Genomic DNA, 26,062 nt, shown 5'->3' with positions numbered 1-26,062 from the left:
TGGGTCCCGGTCCCAATACGGGTCGGGCCTACCCGGCGGCCATCTTGTTATGATGAAGCCTACCATCCTGTCCACCGGGTCACAGCAGGATTGGGAGTGTGTGACTTTTGGGAGTGTGGTGGAGCGATCGCAGAGAGCTGTGCTGGGGTACGGCGACCTCCTCGAGGCTCTCGGTGCCCTTCATTCTACCTTGATTCATGGCATCGGGGTCTTGGGGAGTAAGCTCGATGGTGTGGCATCAGCGTCGGGACGGTTGCGGCTTGCCTGTCCTCAGGTACACAGGGACTTCCCACACTGCACACAGGAGGACAATGTCGCGGCCACCCCTGAGATTAGTGAACAGCTGGAAACTCCGGACAGTATGCTTCCGTGTGATCGGCTGGCTGTGGGTCTGATCTGTTCCGGAGGTATTGGACCTGAGTGGGAGGTGGTGGCCTCGTCCCGTGCACGGCCTCCGGCGACCCAGGGAAAATTCAAGCAACAGTTGTCTACGTTGGCTGATTCCGCCTTCCTGGACCTTGTGTGCAGGGCAGATCCTGGGGCAACACTGGGAAAGACGTCCCTCCATGATGCGGACTGTGTTGGTACTCAGAGACTTCCACCCCACCTGTGTGCGTCGCTTCCCGGTCGTTTTTGGACACTCCTTTACCTTGTAACATTGGACATGGCGCTGGGTCGAGGGGTATGCATGGGCAGATTTGCAAAGAGTGGTCAAGGATAAGGCTGATCCTTCAGGGGTGGTCATCTAGTACACGGGCGGGCTCAGGGGTTGCGTGCTCTCATGGCATAGCTATTAGTATAATTGGTGCATAATGCTCCCCATCTTTCTTTGACATGGTCGATTCTGTGCTGCTTACTGTTTGCTTTGGGGGAAACTTACCGTGCGGGAGGGAGAAGCCGGGGGCATGTTTTGAAGGCCCTCCTCCAGTTTATTAATACTCTCTCTACCCCCCGTCTGGTGGGGTTCTTTTCTTACTCCCTTTTCTCTGTTCTTCTATATTTCGGGTCTAGTTCCAGGGCGACAGGCACACTGCTGGGGGGGGGGGGCCGTACTCATCTGCAGAGGTGCAGGGTGGGGGGTTGGGGAAGGGGATTCTTCAGTCTTTACCCCTTTTTTTTCCATGGCCTCCTTTTTCTTCTCTGATTCTTCTTTGTTTTTCTTTCAGGGATCAGCGTGGTACAACTCCTTTGTTGTGAATCACTGCTTTTTCATGTGTGCCACAATTTCCGGGGTGTTTTTCTGGGCTTTAGGGCATGGGACTGCAGGCGCAACTGGTCATGATACTTCTCTACATCCTGCACTTCCCGTCTTAGCGCCATTGACTCGATAGATTGCCGTTTATTGTTTACGTTTGTTATTCTGCCTGCCATTTTTCGCTGCTGGGAAATTGTGTGGCACCTGATCCTTTTGTCTTTCCCTATTATAAAATGAAAGCCTTCCTAATCCTGGTGTCCTACTTGCGCCGTTCACTGGCCGAGAATATATTAGCATGGAGATTCTGCTCCCCGAGGTTCTGCCTGTGTTAACATTGGATCTCTGTTGCTTTGATTGCTTAGCGGCCGGCCCCGGGGGGTTGTAGGCCCATACTTGTTATTGGTTGAAATGCTAATAAAGGTTTTAAAAAAAAAAAAACAAACAAAAAAAAAAAAAAACGTAATTTTAGTTGCTTTAGTGGACCCCAAATCAAAATAATTCTGAGCAGCCGGGGCTATGTAAGTACTTAGAGTCATCCAACCATGAGCCCTTTTCGAGAGAGTAGCCTTGTCCTTTTTCCATGACAGATGCTTGACAGTTTTCCATACCAGTTTTTTTAATGTGGTGTTATTGGTCGGTGTGTCCCAAAGCTGCTTTAGCCCTGTGTTGATTAGGCTGTTGTGGAGATACTTCGAAGCTGGTAATGCTGCCTGTAGTTGTAACTCTTTCCACAGATATTGATTAAGAGTTCCTGATGCGGCTTTCCCAATTTTATCCCAGGCAATGATATATGCCCCCTGTTTTGCCAGAGTCTGTTTCTGTATACCAAATTCTAGCCTGATCTGTGCAGGAGAGGTGTATTTGGGCAGGCCGAAAATAACCCTATAAACTTTTGTAATTGTGTTGTCTAGTGCTTTCGAATACCTACCCCTCTCTGCTTCACAGCCGTAGGTAATTGTTGGAATGACTCTGGCACGTATCACCTTAACCAATGGTTTTATTGACGGTTTGCTCAGTTTGGAATTAAGGTCCTTTAACAATATTGCCAAGGCAAGGCCTTTACGCCTGATGCAATTTTTCTGAGCAGTAAACTGGCCCCCTTTGTCGACAACCGCGCCTAGATATTTATATTCTGGTGTTGATTCTATATGTGTGTTGCTCCAAAACCACGGGGGTTTCTTCAAGTTTTACTTGATCGTCATAGTCCTTGTTTCCTCCAGGTTGATAATTAGGCCATTTGCTTCAGAATATTTCTGCGTGGTGGTAAGAAGATGTTGTAGACCTACCTGTGTATGACTGATCAAGACTATGTCGTCCACATAGAGGAGGCCTGAATACTAGACCACCCAACCTTGGTGCATGTAGGTTGCAGGCATTTAGTGCCGGAACAAGATCTGCTAAATCAGATTAAACAGGGTCAGGGCTAACATGCATCCTTGTTTGAGCTCCTTCTCAGTCGGTATACGCCTTAACAGGAAGGATCCATTGTTAGGGCAATTAGTAATTTTGAAACCTGAAAAACCCTACCTCTTTTTGGTCAGAGAATACTGGCAAGAATGAATATGCACATTGTCTTTTAGTTCTACGTTATTTTCTGGAGTTTGACAAAGGAGATCAGATATGTTTACCCGCAGATTTTTCCTGTACAGGTAAAATAGGGATTTTAAGGTTTTTATTCAGCATCATGGCATCAGCACGACTCTCATGAGAAATGTTGGCTCTTTAGTCCTATTGCCTAGCACATAGCTCTTCAAAATGGGGGGGGGGGGGGGTGGAGAGGCTCGAGTGATCCCAAGGGGGCGCAAGGCTCTGGCCAAAAGAACAGGGTGAACTGATGTTCAGACCGAAAAAACGGGATGGGCACAGACATAGAATTAAGACTAAATGTCCTATCAAGTCATATATATATATATGATGCCCTAAGACTTGATAGGACATTTAGTCTTATTTCTATGTCTGTGCCCATCCCGTTTTTTCGGTCTGAACCTATATATATATCTTTACAAGTGCCATTATGTTTCATAAAAATAAGGAAACATATTTTTTCCACTGGAGGTAGATTAATATATGCAAAATCATTGCGATTATAATTTATCTTCTCTTGGTCTGCACAATCCATAAATGCCATGGCATTCATGCCATTTCGTTTTTACATAATTTTATGTTTAAATTGTAAATATGGATTTTTAACTGACTTATTTATTTATATATTGTCAAGTATTTAAACAGCGTATTTTGCACATATTTATGCATTACAGCAATTCAGATGTGATATTCATTTGTATTGTGTTTAGACCAGTATTTACTTATTTGCACAGTCAGCCATGATGCCACATTGAAGTGGCTTATCTATGTCTATGGTTAATACGATCACATGATTTCATGTTGAACCCTGAACTTTATACTGTCACTATTTATTGGGTCACTACCATTACTCACGTTGTCATGTGAACAAGGCTCGTTGGAGCCGAAACGTCGAGACGACGCTGCATATGAAATAAAAGCAGCACTCAATTGAAGGTCCGTGTCCGCTTGTTATTTGGAGTCATGGCATCACCTTGTCATCTTCAATTTTCTTAGCGGTACTTGGATATATATATATATATATATTCACTGAAAAAACCATAGGTTTCACACATGTTATAGTTAGCTGGACATTTTACTGATAAAAAAACCAATGAAATTCCCCCGTTATAGTTAGTGCAGGCAACTATAACTCACGCGACCGCAATCCTCTGCTGATGACATATGTGTCTTTATGAAAAAAAAGTATTTGTAATATATGTATAGCTAAAATTTAATGGAAGAAGACATGGGCAAATAAGTGTCTAAATACAGTATTAGCATCAGCAGAGGATTGCGGTCGCGTGAGTTATAGTTGCCTGCACTAACTATAACGGGGGAATTTCATTGGTTTTTTTATCAGTAAAATGTCCAGCTAACTATAACATGTGTGAAACCTATGGTTTTTTCAGTGAATTTGCAAGGTTTTGTAAATGCTAATTCCTAACTATAACGTGTGTGAAACCTATGGTTTTTTCAGTGAATTTGTACGGTTTTTTAAATGCTAAGTTACTTTACGCCATTCGTGGCGTGCGCGCCCACTTAACGCAGTTCGTTCCGTGCGCGCACAGTGAGCACGCGGTGCGCTTCGCTCACCGCGCGCCCACTTTACGCAGTTAGTGCCGTGCACGCACAGTGGGCACGCGGTGCGCTACGTTGCCTGCACTAACTATAACAGGGAATTTCATTGGTTTTTTATCAGTAAAATGTCCAGCTAACTATAACATGTGTGAAACCTATGGTATTTTCAGTGAATTTGCAAGGTTTTGTAAATGCTAATTCCTAACTATAACGTGTGTGAAACCTATGGTTTTTTCAGTGAATTTGTACGGTTTTTTAAATGCTAAGTTACTTTACGCCATTCGTGGCGTGCGCGCCCACTTAACGCAGTTCGTTCCGTGCGCGCACAGTGAGCACGCGGTGCGCTTCGCACACCGCGCGCCCACTTTACGCAGTTAGTGCCGTGCACGCACAGTGGGCACGCGGTGCGCTACGTTGCCTGCACTAACTATAACGGGGGAATTTCATTGGTTTTTTATCAGTAAAATGTCCAGCTAACTATAACATGTGTGAAACCTATGGTTTTTTCAGTGAATTTGCAAGGTTTTGTAAATGCTAATTCCTAACTATAACGTGTGTGAAACCTATGGTTTTTTCAGTGAATTTGTACGGTTTTTTAAATGCTAAGTTACTTTACGCCATTCGTGGTGTGCGCGCCCACTTAACGCAGTTCGTTCCGTGCGCGCACAGTGAGCACGCGGTGCGCTTCGCACACCGCGCGCCCACTTTACGCAGTTAGTGCCGTGCACGCACAGTGGGCACGCGGTGCGCTACGCGCACCGCGTGCCCACGTTACGCTGGATGGGCCATGTACGCACGATGCGCTTCGCGCTCCGTGCGCACATGGAGGATATATTTTGCACTTCGTTGTGAAAGGTAATCTTTTACATTTTAATTTATTACATATGCCATGCACAAATGGTGCTCTTCGGGCACCATTTGAACACGGGGTGTGGAAAGTGTGGATAATTTTTTTTTTTTTTAATTGTTTTTACCGTACGCGTACGGTAAGCGTAATCGGCGATTTTTCAAAAAAAATTAAAATTGAATTTTTGGCCTTGGGGGTTGTTTGGGGACACCTTCGTCAAGGCTAGGTGGTTACGAGCTGTCTAAACAGCCCATTTATAAGTTTTTTGCCTTTGGTTTTCCTCCCCCCCCTCAGAGTGCGAGATAGAAAATGGCGGCCGCCGCTTCCTGGTTTCGACCGATTCGAATGTTTACTAAGATCAAACAGCCAATCAGAATCGCGCTTGCGCACGTCACCGTACGCGTACGGTAAGCTTACCGTAAGCGCACGGTAAGCGCACCGTAAGCTGGCTCAGATATATATATTGATTTAAATGCTATTTTCTCAGGATCTACTGAACAGATTTACACCAGACCTACAAAAGGCACTTCCTTGACCTGAGGACTACCTCTCTGCCAAATTTCAAGTAACTCTGTTCGGCCGTTCGGGCTGTAGCTGTGTCTAAAGGTCCTATGGAAAAATGCATGGGGAAAACACGTTTTGGGACCCCCCTTTTTTCTCAGCCCCCGCTTAACGAATCCCCCCGAGACTTTCAGGGTAGGGGCGGAGCGTAGCGCCCCACCTATTTTGAAAATTTCGCGAGGATTTGTCGACCGGCGCCAAAGTTATTCCAAATAGAATGTTGCGGATTTCCTATGGAAACAGGGTCCTAACTATAACTACCTACTGGCGACCGCCAGTAGGTAATATATATATATATATATATATATATATATATATATATATATATATATGGAGGATAATACGATATATATATATATATATATCGTATTATCCTCGCTCGGCAGCACACTGCAAGGATTGACGACACTCTGTTCCGGCCTCAAAAATAATTTATTGGGTCAGCTTCTAGGACGCGTTTCACCTGACCAGCAGGCTTGTTCACCAATAGTTTACTCTTTGTAAAACAGCCATTTTTAACCATCATGTGCAAACAAAGCGTCACGTGATGTGACTATAACCATAGTGCAATGAAAAACACACTCGTAGTTTACATGCAGGCAAAGTCTGTGCAAAGCTTTGTGATTTACAGAGGCTTTTACATAACTCTACAGTCACAAATAAAATAACACTCTTACAACGACCTAAATCCTTAGTGCGGAGGAATGGTTTACGAACCCGCATATTAGTACATTCACCTATTTTAAAATAAACTTTATTGATACAATTTAAATTTTTGGATCGCACCCATGTGGGACAAAGCTTCAAAAACAACTCTCTCACCGCACCATTACTCATTACTGCGGGGGAATAGCGTGCAAATCAATTATACTAACACAGCTACCTATATACAATAAACTTTATTGCTACCACTCCCATATGAATCGCACGCAAAGATAGGCGTTTTGGAATACAACCCAAGTGGGTGCATGATTAACATTGAACATTGAACTTATACAAACCTCAGATGAGTGTATTCACTGAAGCTCGCACCCAAACTGCAAAAATATATATTTATTCCCTACATTCCCTCCCCTTTCTGTGAAGAGCTTCAGGGTCCGGCTGCTGCTGGGCCCTGCCTTAATGTAAGGGTTACAACAAACAAATGATGGACGGAATGCTGACAATGCAGACATTCTCCCCCAGTCAAGAGATCTGGGTTACATCCATCGTTCTTTTGCCCACTACGCCACCCCAGTTCAGACATGGCCATATGCAAATCAGTCTTGACCCTGTGCCTCATGGGAACAGTCCAGCCCGAACTGCCAAGCCATGTCTTCCCTGGACCGGAATCAAGCATCCTAGGACCGGTTTCTGGCTATCAGCCGTCATCAGCCAGGATAGCTTGACTCCAGTGGCGTAGTGAGCACGGGTCCCACGTCTGGGAATACCCATCCCACTTAGGGCGAAAAGCGTTACAACAAACAAATGATGGACGGAATGCTGACAATGCAGACATTCTACCCCAGTCAAGAGATCTGGGTTAAATCCATCGTTCTTTTGCCCACTACGCCACCCCAGTTCAGACATGGCCATATGCAAATCAGTCTTGACCCTGTGCCTCATGGGAACAGTCCATCCCGAACTGCCAAGCCATGTCTTCCCTGGACCGGAATCAAGCATCCTAGGACCGGTTTCTGGCTATCAGCCGTCATCAGCCAGGATAGCCTGACTCCAGTGGCGTAGTGAGCACGGGTCCCACGTCTGGGAATAACCATCCCACTTAGGGCGAAAAGCGTTACAACAAACAAATGATGGACGGAATGCTGACAATGCAGACATTCTCCCCCAGTCAAGAGATCTGGGTTAAATCCATCGTTCTTTTGCCCACTACGCCACCCCAGTTCAGACATGGCCATATGCAAATCAGTCTTGACCCTGTGCCTCATGGGAACAGTCCAGCCCGAACTGCCAAGCCATGTCTTCCCTGGACCGGAATCAAGCATCCTAGGACCGGTTTCTGGCTATCAGCCGTCATCAGCCAGGATAGCTTGACTCCAGTGGCGTAGTGAGCACGGGTCTCACGTCTGGGAATAACCATCCCACTTAGGGCGAAAAGCGTTACAACAAACAAATGATGGACGGAATGCTGACAATGCAGACATTCTCCCCCAGTCAAGAGATCTGGGTTAAATCCATCGCTCTTTTGCCCACTACGCCACCCCAGTTCAGACATGGCCATATGCAAATCAGTCTTGACCCTGTGCCTCATGGGAACAGTCCAGCCCGAACTGCCAAGCCATGTCTTCCCTGGACCGGAATCAAGCATCCTAGGACCGGTTTCTGGCTATCAGCCGTCATCAGCCAGGATAGCTTGACTCCAGTGGCGTAGTGAGCACGGGTCCCACGTCTGGGAATACCCATCCCACTTAGGGCGAAAAGCGTTACAACAAACAAATGATGGACGGAATGCTGACAATGCAGACATTCTCCCCCAGTCAAGAGATCTGGGTTAAATCCATCGTTCTTTTGCCCACTACGCCACCCCAGTTCAGACATGGCCATATGCAAATCAGTCTTGACCCTGTGCCTCATGGGAACAGTCCAGCCCGAACTGCCAAGCCATGTCTTCCCTGGACCGGAATCAAGCATCCTAGGACCGGTTTCTGGCTATCAGCCGTCATCAGCCAGGATGGCTTGACTCCAGTGGCTTAGTGAGCACGGGTCCCACGTCTGGAAATACCCATCCCACTTAGGGCGAAAAGCGTTACAACAAACAAATGATGGACGGAATGCTGACAATGCAGACATTCTCCCCCAGTCAAGAGATCTGGGTTAAATCCATCGTTCTTTTGCCCACTACGCCACCCCAGTTCAGACATGGCCATATGCAAATCAGTCTTGACCCTGTGCCTCATGGGAACAGTCCAGCCCGAACTGCCAAGCCATGTCTTCCCTGGACCGGAATCAAGCATCCTAGGACCGGTTTCTGGCTATTAGCCGTCATCAGCCAGGATAGCTTGACTCCAGTGGCGTAGTGAGCACGGGTCCCACGTCTGGGAATACCCATCCCACTTAGGGCGAAAAGCGTTACAACAAACAAATGATGGACGGAATGCTGACAATGCAGACATTCTCCCCCAGTCAAGAGATCTGGGTTAAATCCATCGTTCTTTTGCCCACTACGCCACCCCAGTTCAGACATGGCCATATGCAAATCAGTCTTGACCCTGTGCCTCATGGGAACAGTCCAGCCCGAACTGCCAAGCCATGTCTTCCCTGGACCGGAATCAAGCATCCTAGGACCGGTTTCTGGCTATCAGCCGTCATCAGCCAGGATAGCTTGACTCCAGTGGCGTAGTGAGCACGGGTCCCACGTCTGGGAATACCCATCCCACTTAGGGCAATGCAGTCCTGATGTACACCTCATTAACTCCTGCTGTGCTGCTTCAATGAGCGAGGCAGCACAGAAGAGTTTAAACAGGTAAACTTCCATTCCTGGTTTCTAAGAGGAACGGTTAAAATGTGAACCTTCACAACTCTGTAACTAACGGACAGGTTCACCCATCCCTCCCTTCAAAATCAGTTGGTTTTTTTTAGGAGAAAGTGTTGAGAGGTGGGGACATTCCTTCGGAAACCGGGGCTGCCCGGGCGAATCGGGATGTCTGGTCACCCTATAATAGAAGCATTGTGCTGATAACATTGCTTTGTTTTAAGCTGAAAAGATTTGCTGCAGTAAGCTGCTCTATAATGGGAAATCACTAACATATTTTGTCATTTTAAATCTAGTTGGGAGTATGGTTAAAAAACCCCACCCCCATTTCTAATATTCACACTGTGGATACTTTTACACGTTAGTAAAGCCTACCTGACCAGAGTAGCATGTTTGTCAATCATGTATTTGATTACATTTTTAAAATGGTAAGAGAACTGTTTAAATAAGGATGGATATATTAAAACATTGCCAATTTAATAGAATAATTGTGAAAAATACTGAGGGGAGGGCGATGATTTTTTTCCAACTGGGGATGATGCATTAAAAAGTTTGAAGGCCATGGTCAGCAGAACACATATGCAGAGGCGTAGAACTGCAGCGGGGACAAGATGGCGCCGCGGCCGTATGTCCGGCGAGATTATAATGGCGGCGTTAACCCGTGGAGGCTGCACTAATTGCGGCAACAGAGGAGGCACTGCCCCTATCTCCACAGCAGTTGTCAGAGAGACGGAAATGGTCTCCCTCGCTCAGGATGAGTGCACCAATGATGTCTGGGATGAAGACGCGCGGTGATTGAGGCCGCGGCGTGTGATCTCACCGACTCAGTCGGCGCGACCGGGAGGTGAGTGAAGCTCAGGGGCACACCATACTGGCCAGCTGGGGAGATACTGGGGTTCCGCACAAGCGGTGTCTTGCCCTGGGAGGCAAAATGGGGCAGAGTTAACACCCAGCATTTGGCTGTGCTAGATAGGAGCTACCAAGATGGCCGGGGCCTCACTGCGGGTGTTTGAGCCAGGTGGGAGACCTGACTTCGTGGCACAGTTCCGCCTGCCCTTGAGCGCCCTCCTCTTTCTACAAGATGGAGACCAGCATGACCTCAAGATCAGCCCGGGGATCCAGCTTGCCGCTTCCCCCACCACCATCCGGCCTTCTACCCATATGGACATCTCCAACTCTGGGATCCCTCCAGATCCAAGACCACCACCCTTGAGTCCAACACCACCTGAACAATGGCAAGAATTCCCTGCTCTGTAAATATGTAATATATAATTGCCCAAGCCTAATTGCTGTTAAAATGTAACCCTGAGTGAATTTGTATATATATATATCTAACCACTAGTATAGTAGACCTTTGTACTTACTACCATTCCTATGTGATTTTAGAGTTTATCTGTTTGTATCTCTTCCTTGAGTGGCTTTACAACTTATACATTTGCAATTTTTCCCTCCTTTCACTCCACTTGTATAAACTCTAACCGCTAGTATATGTAGTAGATGTTTGTACTTACTATCATTCCTATATGATTTTAGAGTTTATTTGTTTGTATCTCTTCCTTGAGTGACTTTACAACTTGTACATTTGCAATTTTTCCCTCCTTTCACTCCACTTGTACATTTGCAAAAAAAAAAAAATCAGTTTTATATCTCTTATGTAACTCATGTAATCCAAAGTCCTTATGTAACGCAACTGGTTCTTTTGTAAAACGCTCTGACACCTTGGGGTAATGTTCGCGCTATATAAAATCGCATTAAATAAATAGAATAAAACTGTGGGGGCCACTGCTCAGATGTTATATAATATGAGCTGCAGGAAATGAAACAGTTTGAAGAGCTCGTCAGTCGTCATATTTAGTCGTGTTTTTGGTCAGACATTGCAAACTTGAGATAGAAAATAATTGCCCGTTATTACTTTTTAGATAGACGAACATTATTCGGCAACAACAACCAGCCAAGGCCTTTCCAAAAGTTAGAGGACTTTAAAGGCTCGCGACCAATCACGTAGGGGAAAATACAATTGTCGCCATGGTTTGACTGTTTTAGTGACTTTAGGTTGGTCTAGAAGACTCGTGACATAGTATTAGGTAGAATAGCTATTGTTAAATGTTCATTGGCTAAGGGGTCTAGGGGCTTCGTACCGTGGCAAGGGATTAGCTGGAGAAACGCTAGCGTGTTACTCATTGGCTGGGGGGCTCCCGACAAGCGCAGGTTCCTTAGACACAATGTTTACCGTCGTGCTATTATGTAAGAGCGCCCAGTGCAAGGAAGCTGACCCTTTTCACGGTGACTAGCTCAGCTCATCTGTGATACGTACAAACCGGACCGTTCCTGGTGTGTAGTTTCTCTGTCGAGGCGACAGAGCCTTCACTGGACTCCGACTCCGCCCCTGGCAGCAGCTTCTATGACACGTTCCACTGCCGAGAGTCACCCGGCCTACGCTTGCGTGACGTACGCGTCACCTCCTGCGGCCCGTCCCTCAGCCCCTCCCTCCCGTTGCTCCGGAGAACCGCTGCTCCCCTCCCCGTGCCGCCGCAGACTGCCCCTTGTATGAGAAGGGCTCGGGCCGACCTCTGCGGCTTCTCCTGGACGGCCTCTCTTCTGCTCCCTACTACCGCCCGCTCGGATCGGCAACCCCGCCCGGGGCCGTTACTAATGCGGTGAGTCCGACTCTCACCTGGGGATAGAGCTGTTTTTGGGCCCTTCACCCGCTGCTGCACGGGGGTATTTTTCCCTTGTGGGGGGTCTTCCCTGACCCCCTCGGTGCGGCGAGATTTCCTGGGCCCTCAACCACCCATCAGCCGCTTCTTACATGGTCTCTCCTGCCTCGACCCTGGAAGGGGCTCAGTCCGGGACGAATGCATGATGCCTGGTACTCCCACCGGCAGACGACCAGCTGGTCAGGGGGGCCTGCGTGCGCAGCAGCCAGGAGTGGGTGGGGTGCCTCCTGCTGTCACAGGGAGCTGCTTTGTTGGGAAGGTTTTGTCCCCTTGGCGGAGCCAGGCGGGGCGAAAGGATATTTTCCACATGTAGCTGACTATGGCTTGGGTCTGAACTTCTTGTCTTCTGCTCTCAGTGGGACCTCAAGGGGAGGTGGAGGGCCATTTGTAGTGGCAGGCTTTGATGCCCTCTTACCTTATCAAGGCGTCTCATTATTAGGCAGGTAGACGTGTATCATATAATACTGAAGAAGTAAACTTACCAAGTTGGAAGTATTCATTAACCGATTGCCCCATTGTTATCTAATATCCTTGGTTATTATCTAATATCCTTGGTTATTATCTAATCTGCTTAATTTCACCCCTCACTGTTTAGTTACAGACCAATTTCACTACCTAGGGAGGTGGGCTGCAATGATATCACTCGCTTGTATGCCCTGGGCCGGGTAGCCGTACCTGTGCTGTTAGCCTCGATTCTCGAACATAACAGCTGATGCAGAAAAGCATCGGATGAGCCCCCCACTGGGGAGGATGTACGTTAATTACCCACGGAATGAGCAGCTGTAAAATGAATTGGAGCTCCAGAGGCATGGTTGACATATGCACAGACAAGTTAACCCCTCATGTTTTATTCTAACTAGTAACACTGTTGTCTTGTTTCTTGCCAGGAGTGGGCAATGTGGCCGAGGTTGTAGAGCCTACGCACAACAAAACCGCTGTCTACATGCCGGGCAACCTAGCTCAAGAGTCCATGGTGATAATTTCCACGCCGTGCAGAACATGTGTTAAAGACCTGTGATGTCCAAGTGCAGTCCTATATCGCTTCTTATTGCCCGGACTACAGCCTGACCAATGCAAGAGTGTCTCTCAGGGTGCTGTTTGATACGGAAGTCTGAAATCAAAGTGGATGCGTTCGGGAGGTGGATAGACTCTAAGGTTTGGGTCCCCTGACACCTCGGTGTTCTGGTCAGAGGCTACCATTTGGAACCTGTGGATGATAAGGGCCCTGCATCGCTCATAAACAGAGGACGTCCCCCTGATCTTGTGACATAGTCCGAGGAGCAACGGATGCCCATAGGGATGCTGTATCCAGGACATGCACCAGTAAGTATATATTTGTTTAGTGGTTGGCACCGCACATAATGTGGAGGGCCACCTCCTGTGTGTATATGATGCTGTTTCGCTTCACTAGCATATCACAGAGGCCTGGCCTCTCATCAGTAAATACTCCCAGTAACGTGGGGACTCTTTGGGGTACGATGCTCTCATTGGATGCTTATCGAAGGGCGCTTGGGTCACACTGCATGATGGCTCTGTTATCTCACACTGGATGATGGCCCTTGTATTTCACAACGGTTTGGGAACTGTCAGTACAGGATCTGAAGCATATCAACTGGAGGTCGATGGAGGTTCCTCTCATTGTAGATTTGGCTCACACATGTGAAAGGGAGTTCTTCGTTCCTAAAATAGTAAATGTCTGTCATTGAAGACGAAGTGGCTGGTGTTCTTGGAATTGAAGGAGTGGGACTGTGCAACTCAAGGGAGTGGGACTGTGCAACTCATGGGGTGTCTGTGTAGGAGACAGGCTATATTGACACCGTACGGGGGTGATGTTTGTCACTAAAGGAGAGTTTAGTTCTCATTGAATTAAGCCTTTCCCTGTTACTGGAGCAGAAGTGCCTGGCTGGAGATGGATGTTTGCTTCGGTAACTGGATAAGGTGGTTGGTCTCTGTAGGCCGGCGAGGTGTGATTCTGGTCAATGTGATGAGCCGTTTGGTGCGGTCTTTGGATAAGAGGGCTGTGACTGGTTGGAGGGAAGTTTGAGCCATTCGCTGGCCAAATTTAAAGCAATATAGGTAGGTTCAGAGGTTTTTCATGTCAGTGTTTTATGTTGGTTGGACGGAAGTGCCTTTGTTAAGAGGCTTGGGACAGTCTGACTGAAAAGTAGAGCACAGTGGAATTATTGAAACGTTAGAATGGAGTGTTTGGTTTTCTTAGACATTAAAATGTTCCTCCCACCCATGATATCGTTAGGATCCCTGCATCTCCTGTAGATCTACGATCCACGCAGTTTTTAAAGCAATTATTACAATGTTGTTACATATGCAACCCTCGACATTTGTTTAAATAAAGAGTATCTTGTGGGGTTGTATGTTGAACGTAGGTGGCACAAAGGAAAACCTTATTGTCCTATTTTTTTTTAAAAAAAGTATTAAGGCATTTCTCTACTGCAACTGTACTACCTGAGTAAGGGATGTGTCTTGACTCCATATTAATATCACACTCTGTGTGAAACTTATTTCCTAAACATATTTGTATATTAGCAATATTACTTAAATACGTCCTAAATGAACACTGTTTTTTGCTAGGGATTTTAGAAGTATACGTCTAATGAAGAAGCGTAGGATGATAAACTGTAAATGATGATTTTCTGATGCTGTCACAACCCAGATTTGCTTTGGTCTTGGACAACGATTGCTTCCAGTGTTTAACACTCTTTCCCCAACATCAAACTGTGATGTAGACTTCATTTTTTGTATGCTCTTGATTTATATATGTTTGTGTTGAGGTATAGAACTCCACACGAGAAAGTGAGATTCGATCTGATATTAGAAACTCATTGAATTTCAGACCCAAACAAAGTTAATGCTTCCTAATTTTTTTTAATCCTACACCTGAACGTGTGCATTTGTGTGTGCCTAAATCCTCGAACCTCTAATTCTCCAAACCATTAGTGAGAAATCTGTTCACCTTACATGGCTCTTTGATAATACTTTCATCGTCCTTCTGAAGCATGCTTGCAATATTTAAAAAAAATATGTGAGCTTTTTCTGATGCCATTTATTTTGTGTGGGTTTTGAAAAAAATAGCCGTGTGCACATTCTTTTCACCGCAAGCGTTCAAACAATATCGAGTCTATTTTTGCTCTTGTATACTTTGATTACTTTGAACATCCCGTCAGAACACACTGCACAATGAGCTATTTTTTTATAAATCAATCCACAGGTGTTATTGAAAGCTTGTGAAAATTGCACTCCAGGTCTGACTCGAGAATGAACTGTAATTGAATTTAATCGGATAGACCTCTTCGTTCCTGACGTGTTGCCCTCTACTGTATTTCAGCGTCCAAAATTGTCCCGCACGCAGTGTGTTGGTTGTACTGCTGTTCTTGAGTTGTTTTGCATTGGCTCAAAGCTTGTTGGAATCACAGTTAAATCATTCGATACGATGTGCTGCTGTGTACCTTTTGTTATTGTCCTCAACGGTTGGTGAACTGTATTTTACGTACTAGTTGCCGAATAGATTTCTTCTCCTTGGGCGATTCTGTACTTTTTAGGGCATTACCATCTGTGGAGAGAGGGGCTGCTTGTGAAAAAAACGTGGATGCTATGTTCTGTGTGTCCACCATGACATTACACGCTATCCGTCATCCAACATCGCATCACGCTTCGAGACAGAACAACGATGCACACCTCAGCAAAACACCTTCTCAAACCGACGTGCACTGTATCTGATAACATCATGCTACACATTTCCTTGCTTGCACTAGTGCCCATCAGAACAGTGGCTGCGCAACTGAAAATAGGGTGTCTGATCTGTAATTCTTGACTCCAAGCACACGTTCTTTGCAGTTTGGAAAAGGACCCTGGACGAATGTACTGGCGCACTGCTGATAGAATTGTACGGGCCCTTTTCTTAAAAGAAAGAAGCACGGGAGCAAGGAAACACACACCTAAGAGACATAAACCCTCTCCGACAGTGTCACTCAACCTCTCTAATCTGTTTGCCCTGGAGGCACCTGGACCTTTGTTAACATTAAGGTAGACAGAGAGCAGACGTTTATGCATAGCAGGAGCATAGGGACCTGACTTAGGAACACAGTGTTCTTGACAATCGACGCACGCCTTTCTAAACGTAAATGGGAATCTAAGTTTTTTCCCACTGTATCCTTGTTTGTAATGTTGCCTGGGTTCCCCATGGAATTGAGCCAGCTATAACCTGTTACGATGTGTTGTTCCTACGTACCCAGAATGTGGAAACACTCACTGGGTGTGAAAGTACTGCAGTTGAATAATTTGCCAAGATTTCTTAACTTGTAAAGTCATGAGGTAAATATGGGGTGAACATGTAATGTATTAATAAGCAGTTGTATTGGCAAAGACGTGCAATCATCTTGATGTTCAGTGTAAAAAATTGCAGGATTCCTCTGTACATTCCTTTATGATTGCTTACAGCCCATGACTTCTAAGTTAGTGTTGGAGACATAAACTGGAGTGCTGTTTAAGTGTCATATGGTGACCTCTTTATACCCTGATCGATGAAGGTAATTGGACTACAGGATTCAGTTGCTTTTCTGTTAGGTGGGGCTTTTATACCTATACCTATACCAGTTTATTTGCGGTTACTAAACGAGTACACATCTAAAGTGTCCTTTTATTCACAGTTGTGCCGAAACTGCCCATTCTAAACATTGGATGGAACTTGCTTACAGAAGCAGGTGTCATGTACTTTATCTATGGTAGGCTTGTTCCATCATGGGCACATTTCAAATTGTAAAGGGTCCACAAAGTGTGCACCCCACCCGGTGGAGCCTAAGGCTCTTGCTGTATCATCCACATGTTATGGATTGCTCTGCTTAGTTTGATTGAATTATTTCAGCACATCACATTTTATGGCTGCAGTCAGAAGTCTTCACTTTTCAAGACCAGTGTTATGTCAAGGTACAACATTTGCATTTATGAATGGTGTGGTGCTGATTCAGCCTACGCCACAGTCGTGAACCTCAGATTAGAGAAAGAACAGTTACAATTTATTTGTATACTGAATTCATACCCCTCTTTATTCAAATGATTTCAGTCACACTGGAATTGTACCAAATTACCTCTTATTTGTGAAAGGAGGCCAAAAACCTGAAAGGTGGTATTTCACTTAAAATGCTGTAAGGAGAGAGGCGCAATGAAGTGATTTGCATCCCTTGGTCCAGAAAGGGAGCTAAAATAAAAACTCTGGAAATTTATCGTTGACTGTCCCATATTGCACTGTGCTTGTGTAGCACCGAGGAAAGAAGGTACCCTGTCACTGCTTGGCCCAGTCTTGGAATCAGACTGTGGATGCATACGCAGTAGAAGTCCCTCTCCAGCAGGATATTTTTAGGTTGGATCTTTGTTTTGTTAGACTATAACTTTTCTCACAATTTTACATAATATGTATAGATAGAAGGGCCTTTGGTCATTGGGCATCATAGGTTGGTCCATTAAATTGTCATTCACAATTTGATTCCGCCTCCACAGCATGAGGCATTGGGTCATCCCACTTAACTTATTGACTCTCTTCAATTTGAGTGACTGCACAAACCCTGTGCACATTGCGACCTCTTCCTAAAATTAGCTTTTCTCTTCGTTTGCCAAGCTGGTTCAAAGTCTGCTTTATTCTGTTTATTTTTATATTCACTTCAAAATACTAGCTATTCGGTTTGCCTGGACTCCTTTTTTAAAAGTTTAATAAAGTGTTAACGTGGCATTGTAACATTGTAGCTGTCTGCATTTTGAGTGCTTGGATAGATGGTGATTTGTTCGGCTCGTTAACAAATACTAATAACAAAATGCACGGCACAACTGAAAGGCTTGTTGTTTGAAGGACATCACTAGTTACACCACTACTTAAATGTAACTTTTTTTTTTTTGAAAGCGTAAAGTGACCACATTCAGATGGCAGCATACTTTTCTATTTTCCCCTTTTAAAATATTTGTAGAATGTTTTCAGTAGAAACCCAAATAATCGCACCAGCTTTCGAAGGCCAGATATTTTGCTTTGTTACTGCTTGTTATTAGAAAGAACCAAGGGTACCTCATGTGCTCCGTGCCACTCATTTAAGTCCATTCTCCTTCTCACTATGGATTGAATTTAAGCACTGAGCATATTTACGAAAAACATGATTTAAACATTTTTTTTTACTTCCACCAGGTCTGACTTTAGATGTCCAGTGGACATGTATTAGACATTCATTAAAGCAAGTTGGAAGCCTTGCCTACTGATATTTGTGATAATGTGAGCAGTTAACTAAGACAGAACACAAGTCTAGTTTTATTTACTTATTTGGCCTTTATTTTGGCATACTTACTACTAACATTTTCACCAGTAAAGGATTGTGCATTAGAGAACAAGATTAAATGTTAATTTGCCAAGTAGCTCACTCTGGTGACAAGATATTGGGATGGTTGGAAACTCCTATGGTCAAAGGTACTATAGTGGGGGAAAGTTTTGTAAGTTGGGGGATGGAACTATCGGATAGTCTTCAACTCGAAGATCAAGTTTTGGTTAGCCTGGGGCTGGGAAATAATGTATTTCCTAGGATCCTTGGTTGAAGGTTTTGGCTTGTATTGAGGTGGTTCCTGGGTACCCTCTGATTGCTGCACACAAATAAGTTTTCCATTGAACAACCTATGATATCAGAATCCATGGTCTTTGCTAAGACCAGCATTTGCTGTGGTTTCATTGATAGACCATGTTGGGAATTAAGTTGGTCCAGAGATTAAGCTGTCTGAATCTCATATAGACTGAGGCCTTTATTCCATGCTTAGTTGAAAAAGTTAAAAGATGTCCGGTAGTGAAACTATGAAGCAGTCTCTTGAAACAAGGTTTTCCTTTGTAAGAAAATGGTAGCCATTTCATAGAGCAATGTTTTGTGTGGCAAGTTGTGTTAACCTAATTAATTGGTTCTAATCTTTAAAAAAATCTATTTCTTGCATGTGTTCCAGAGGTTTTATTTTAGTTTTTTAATTTCCTACACTGTTTTCTTAATCTTCAGTTTTCTCTTTCCTGATATTGTCGTAGACTCTGCTTGCGTACTTTTTAGGTCTCACCTGGCGTTGCAGCGCAAAGCGTTGCTCGCTGGACGAGAGATATTGTAAGACTGCAGATTTCAGAAGGGGGCTGAAGCCCCGTCTCCCATTTCCATTGGCTGGCGTCACCGTTTATGCTAAACGGTGGCCAGCCATTGTAAATTAGCTTTTTTGGTTGCCGCCCTTTCTCTTTTTTGTCTGGCCCATCCGGACTAGCTCGTCTGCTTTGCGGCTGTCGCGAAGCATTTTCTTATCTTTGCCGGTGCCATCTGTTTTCTTCAGCCGCGTGTTTATTTTTGCATCGCGCTTTCACTTAAAGTGAAAGCACAATGCAAATATAAACATGGCTGAGTGAAAACAGATGGCCCCCTGCCTACCCGCAATGGCGAGCGCATGTAAAGCGTATTAAATATCTTCGGCCTTTAGCCTACACGCTTGTTCTGTCATAGTCTCTCTCGCCTCTGTGCTGTTTATTTCTGCTTCTCGCTTCACGTTACTTTCTCTTACTTATGACCCTTTGCCTTTCTGCCAACTCTCCTCTCTCGGTTTTTGCTGTGTCTGCTCTTGACTATTTCGATCTCTTCCCTCTGGTTCCCCTCAGTCCACCCCGCTACTTCGACCCCTCTTTCATTCGCGTTTGGTTTTACTGAAGACCCGGGCGCGGCCGAGCTGCTGCAGCATCTGATCTCAGGCCCTCCGCGCTCCCTCTCGTTTTCAAAGCAGACCGAGGTGCTGGAGGCGCCGAGAGGCTCGTGTGAGGGGTGTAGGAGCTACCGCTCTCAGAGCGCGAAGCTCTGTATTTCTCCGCCTGGAGCAGGCTGGGTCTGTTCCCGATCTATAATCTTGTGCTGTGCTACCACTGTTTCTCGAGGCCTTGTACGCCGCGACACCCTGCAGCATGGGGTGTCCACTCCCGGCTTATTTTGGAAGCATCTATTATAACTTTGTGATATGAACACACTCATTTGGGAGACCAATAATGCATACATTTTCGTCACGTTGTGCAGGTTGACCAAAAAGGCCTCTTGCGTTGTGCAAAGGCACTGCATAGTTGTGAAATAATCAGAAAGCAAGCATGAAAAACATTTAAATTCAGATATTTTTAGCAGTCTTTTCTTCCACCGAGTGCTGGAAGTAATAACAAGCATTTGCAATGCAATAGGTCTCGCATTACGCGAGTTTGAGCTATTGACATTGCAAATAACTGCTTTTTATTTTTGTTTTCTTTTTAAAAACCTAAATAAAGGCATTGTTATTTACAATGCCAATAGCTTATACTCGCGTAACTACGAGACCTATTGCATTGCAAATGCTTGTTCATGTACTTCCTTTAGGAAACGGCCAGGCTGGCCTTAATCATCCTATCGGGTCAACAGACATTCTTGGATTTTAATGAAAATCAGCAAAGAGAAGTCGGCTGTAGAGTTTAATACCTTAATGTGCCTTTGCTACAATTTGATCTTATCACTGCCTGCAATGCCATGGTGTGCAGATACAAAATAAGGGCCAGTTCCCGACCATGCATGAATAGACAGCACTATGCTTTGTGAAGCAGTTGATTCACTTCATGCATATATAATAGGTTTTATTACTTAACATCTGTTCTCCCCTGTAGGGCCAGAAGGGTGAAACGGGGATTCAGTAAGTGTACAAGGTGTTATTTGACTGGTCAGCAGGCAAGTATGACCCCTGAAATAAAATCCTTTCAAGTCTGCTTAGATTGTGTTATATAAAAGCACACTAAATGTGTTGTGATAGCCTGGACTCCTCTCTAAGTGTAGATCCTTCAGTGATCTGCAAGGAAGGAAGGAAGAACTGTTTTCTCCATGCTCGATGCACATTATAAGCAGAGGAGTCTAATTTCTTTAGTGCAGGCTGCAGCAGTAGGGTTTCATATGCCCTCGAGCCTGTCTTGACTGCATCATTATGACTGTGCACGTTGCATGTGACGACCTCAAGCAGCTGCAGACTAGTCACTGCAGAGTAAAACCTTTCTAGCTTTCGCGTCAAATTCCATTAATGAGTGGGAGGTTAGGATTATGTTTCCTTTTTTTATTGTTTTAATTTTTTTTGATAATGACGACGAATAACAGAGTAAACCATATTAAACTACATGTCTCATGAACACATATAACACGTCATCAGTCTAACTATCCCTTAAAAACTGAGAGCCCCGTCTTGCGGTCTTTGTCTTTGCACAAGTGTTTTAAATTCAGTCTGTGAACCTATGGTTTCAATCTTTTTATTGTAGAAGATGCAATCATTAACCATACACCCACCTACAACCACTAGCCGGTGGGGAAAGTTGTATTCAAATTCAAACTTTATGAGAAAGAAAAGAGATGAAGCAGGAAAGGATTGAAAGAGAACAAAGATGAGGCTGAGGGTGTCAGAGAAGACTGAGGACAATTAATCTGCAACTGCGTGCGGTGTGACTCGTTAGGGAACTAGGGATGAGTGACCTTCGGCGGAGGCTGCAGGTTTGTCAGGGGAGTCTTAGGGAATCGCAAGACATGTAGATATCGAGAGCAGATAAGCTCTATGAACTCTGAGGATAAGTATGCCACGGTTAACCCCCAGGTCTTATCAAACGTAGGCAATGTGTGGTTGATCCCAGCTGTGATACGTTCCATCCCCACAGCCTCCCAAATTTTATGTAGCCAGTCTAACTTAGTCGGGATGTCGGCTGTGCCCCACCTAGCCAGGAGAACCTGCTTTACAGCCCCTAGTGCTGGAGTGATTGCCCTGCCCCTGCAAGAAAGAAGAGGCTATGTGAGAGGATTTTGTAGCCCCAGCAGGATATAGCTAGGAAATCTAGGGAGTTACATCTGATAAATCTGGTTGATTATGGTCAGAATAGTCCCCCAAAATGCCTGAATCTTAGTGCAATGCCACAAAATATGAGACTGTGTACCCACCTGCCCGCAGTTGCGCTAACAGAGGTCGCCACTACGGGGCTTCCATTTAGCGACCTGCACCGGGGTAATTTTGAGGAGCACTTCTTTCCCTGAGGTACTACACTATGATGCCCGGGCCCTGTGAATAATGTCAGCCCACTCCTTAGGGGAGAACTCCCGGCTCAGTTCTGCCTCCCACCTACGCTACGCTGGGGATTTGGCTTGTGTCCTTGCCCTGTTGAGAAAGCCATAGAGGTCTGACAGAAGACGTTTGTTGGAAGTGCGAGTGATGTACCATACCTCAAACTTCGTGAGGACCCGATTCGCATGCAAGCGACCTGCCGCTGAGTGACCCAATGGAGTAGCGCCAAGTACTGCCAGTACGCTTCCTTTGGGATCACGTAGTGAGCCACTAGTCGGGGGAAATCCAGGATTCCCCGCTCATCAAAGAGATCTCCGATACGTTTACAGTTTGCTTCTTGCCATTTCAAGTAGGAGTTTCCTACGAGGCCCGGGGTGAAGTCCGGGTTCCCAATGAAGGGGGTCCAGGGGCAAATAGCAGAGGACAGCTGACACCTCTCCTGGACCCTGTCCCACATCTGCATAGTGGTACGCAAGACCGGGGAGGTGTAGGCACCCAACGGTTGGTGACGTCTGGGAAGCCAAGGAACCTTCCAGATGTGGATCCCTGCCACGGCCCTATCCATAAAATACCAATGTTTCTCCAATTCTAGTTGGTACCGTTCAATCATCCACCGTAATTGGGCTGCTTCGTAGTAGCGCCCGAGATGCGGGTCACCAAGGCTGCCCTCGTCCTGCCGCAGGTACGTGAGATGACGGGCCATGTGCGGCTTCCCCCCTCTCCCCCCAAAATAAAGCTGTTAATAAGGTGCTGCATTTGAGCCAGCACCGTAGGATGCTGACATAAGGGGAGCGTCTGCATAATATAAAGCAGACGAGGCAAAATCGTCATTTTGACGGCCGCAATCTTGCCCAGCCAGTAGAGGGCGTGTTTCTTCCAACTATTCAATTCAAGACGGACCGTGGTCAGTGCTGCCGTATAGTTCACCTGAGCCGTCTTCGCTGTGGCAGAAAAAATCCGGAGTCCCAGGTAGGTAATATCGGTAGCAGCCCAAGAAAACGGGAAGTGGAGCGATAGTTGCTGGCGGTCCGCTGCTGATAATGTAAGGCTCAAAGCCAGGGTCTTTTTCATGTTAATTTTGAATCCCTACGCTGCGCTAAAAGCTCAGTCTGTGAACTTAAACTGCAACTTTCCAAGATTTCAACAGGTTTCCAGCTTGAAATTTAACACTTGTCCAACTGCATGCAAACCATAATTCAATCTCCTGAACCTCTTGTGCATATGTTTCTCGATGCTCCCAAATCGGCCTCCCTTATTAATCTTCCTTCTGTTCTGTTACTGCAATAGAACACGTTTAAACAATCTGAGTGGGCAACATAGTATTACATTCACATATAGAACTTAACCTATATTCCTTTGAAACCTTTCAGTTGTAATAACCGTATCCTTGGTGGTATATTTCTCATTTCTTTGTCCGTAAAAAAATTCTTGAGCCAGGCAATTTTGTATTCTGTGGTAGACTGGAGGCGCAGATTATTCTTTTTCACACCTTCGACTTGACAGCAGAAGCAACATTCACAATAGGTTTGTCATAACACTTTTTCAAAGTTGAATCGGAGGACCAATCTGCTTCTTTCGTGATCATCTCTAAACTAGAACCTAATAAGCATTTGAAGCTATAGCTCCATTAGTGGAATGTGCCCTAAATTCACTAACATCAATGCTGGCTTCAGACATAAACCCCTTTACCTACCTGGAAAGTGTGGCTCATATCACTGGTTTATAGAGTATGTGTAAAGCAATGAGTAACTGGCCCATGTATGAATAAAACTCTCTCTAGCAATCTTTATAGACTTTCAAACATTGCACAACTTGGGGTTATCTGAAAAGGCTGGGTATGATATGCACTTGTAATATATTTGCGTGGTTTGATACATGAAAAGAGACTTCTCAAACACCAGTCTACTGGATATTAAGCACAACAGTCAGCTTAGTTGACCACTGTTTCCTGGATAAATCAATGTTACTTAGCCACCTCTTTAGGATTTCTGTACAACATTCACATCCCACAAAGTGAAACATTTTGGCTTGGGCCTATTAGGCAGCGTGATCCATCTCATCCATTTACAAACTAATGGATGTTTATCCACAGGTTTCCGTTCTAATGTAGTATCCCCTGCTGAAATGGCTAATCGGAAATTGTGACCTTTAAGCCAGACCATCCAGAGCCAGTGGAGATAGAAAATGTATTATCAAATCTAAATCTGCTCCCAAGGGATCCACACTCTGTTCGTTGCACCAACGCATCCATCTTTCCAGGAAACAGAATATCTCTTATGGGTGGAACATAGTCATGGTTGCATGATAAAAACTTAGCTTGTTGTAAAATCCTTGGCACTTGCCAACATTGCCTGAAACTTTCTATTCCATTAGTGTCAGATAAGCAGTCTTTACCAAGGCATGCAGTTATCCTGTTGGATCCTTCAGAATCTCTGGAAACACTGGCAAGTGGTGGATCCCAGGACATTTCCAGCAGTATTGGAACCATGGTGATGGTCTCCAAATCAGTTGCTAGAACGAGGCCTGCTTTCTGCCTCCTCACTGGAGCTGCTACTCAAAGAATCTTGACAAGTTAGGGAATGCATACTGGAGGTACACAAACATATCCTACAGAAATGCACCTGTTAATTTTGCTAGCGACTCTGTCCATCTACTGCAGAACTCCTCGAGTTGTCGGTTTAACTAAGATGTGAAACGGTCTATTGTCCAAGGACCCCACTTCTGTTGTATAGCTTGAAACCCCAGTGGATGCAACATTGAGTCACTGGCATACATCAGATTTCTGGAATTTTCAGTTGCCTACTACATTTCTTTGGCCCAGAATGTATTCGCCATCACTGAAGTCCTGTGCTGAAGGCAAAAGTGTCAGAAACCTTGGCTATCTCTGCTAGCATCCTTGACTTCGTGCCCCATAATTTGTTGATATACCACACTGCTGAGATGTTGTCCATCTGGAGTAATATGCACCAATTGATCTTTCAGGGTGATAGAGTTTTATGGTAACAATGTTGACAATAGCTCTAAGCAGTTGCTGTGAATCTCAAATTCTGTTTGTGACCACCGACCTGCTGTGGAGACACTGCCACACTTTGCTCCACAGCCTCTCCTGCTGGTGTCTGATTCTATAACAACATCTGGCTAAGAGCTAAAAATCGCTTTGCTTTTCCAGGCCTTAGTGTGCCCTATCCACTACGATGATGTCCCTTGAAAGTGTGATCTGATCTTCATACACTAGGGCTTTCTGTAGGTGTTGAAACTTTAACCTTTGAGGAGTAGAGATCCAGGACCTATCTATCCCTGCTGTTGGTCTCCGAGTCATGGTTTATTTGTTCAAGTCGGACATCAGTTTTCTCATGTTATGTTAGCTTATACGAATAGTAACTCTAAAATCACTCCGAATGAGTATCCAGGTGCTAATAACTGAGCATTCAAATAGCATAACAGGAACATGTGAGAAGCAGGTCAAGGGAATCTAAACTAAACCAACCAACTTTTAGTTAATAAAAGAAAAAAAACATAAGATTGGAATTTCTGTGCATATCAACCAGAGATGCTTCCAGTTTAAAGCAGCTAAATGGGAAAACAATCACCCTCCCTTTCTGGCTTAAAAATTACGTGATCGAGCAAGAGAACGATACCTGGAGGCCTTGGGTGGTTTTGATTCTGCTGCAAAGATAAAAGGTACCTCCCGTGTAAAGAGTTCTGTGAATATGGCAGAGAAATTTGAAAATGATGCGCTTTCGAGTGGAAAGCCAATAAAGGACTTTCACAATAGGGATGTCTGCAGATCTTTAAGGTAGGTGGCACACCAGCCGAGCAGCAGTGTTTTGGATGGTTTGCAGACGTAACCAGGTCAGATCTTTAAAATCGATCCCCATATCATGCAGTCTTATGATCAAAATGGTATGTGACACTGTGGTGAAGGCTGCAGAGAGATCCAGTAGGATGAGGGGCGCTTGCCTTCCCTCATCCAAGCTCAGTCTAATCTCAGTTACTGCTAAAGCTTTTGGTGCTGAGTTCTGCCC

At 45.1% G+C, this 26,062-nt stretch overlaps 1 protein-coding gene across 1 annotated transcript in view; it reads left to right on the top strand.

Annotated features, from left to right (window-relative positions):
* Positions 1-11,700: 11,700 nt before the first annotated feature.
* SNRK (SNF related kinase) overlaps positions 11,701-26,062 on the top strand; it is a 170,224-nt gene continuing 155,862 nt past the window's right edge. The window contains exons 1-2 of the mRNA XM_085630605.1: positions 11,701-11,876; positions 12,824-13,259. The gene's annotated coding sequence lies outside the window, so the exon portion shown is untranslated. The remainder of the gene's footprint in view (positions 11,877-12,823; positions 13,260-26,062) is intronic.

Source organism: Triturus cristatus, chromosome 10 (genome assembly GCF_964204655.1).
Source record: "Triturus cristatus chromosome 10, aTriCri1.1, whole genome shotgun sequence".
NCBI classification, from domain to species: Eukaryota; Metazoa; Chordata; class Amphibia; order Caudata; family Salamandridae; genus Triturus; species Triturus cristatus.
The sequence above is the reverse complement of the archived record's forward strand: the minus strand, read 5'-3'. Positions and strand labels throughout refer to the sequence as shown.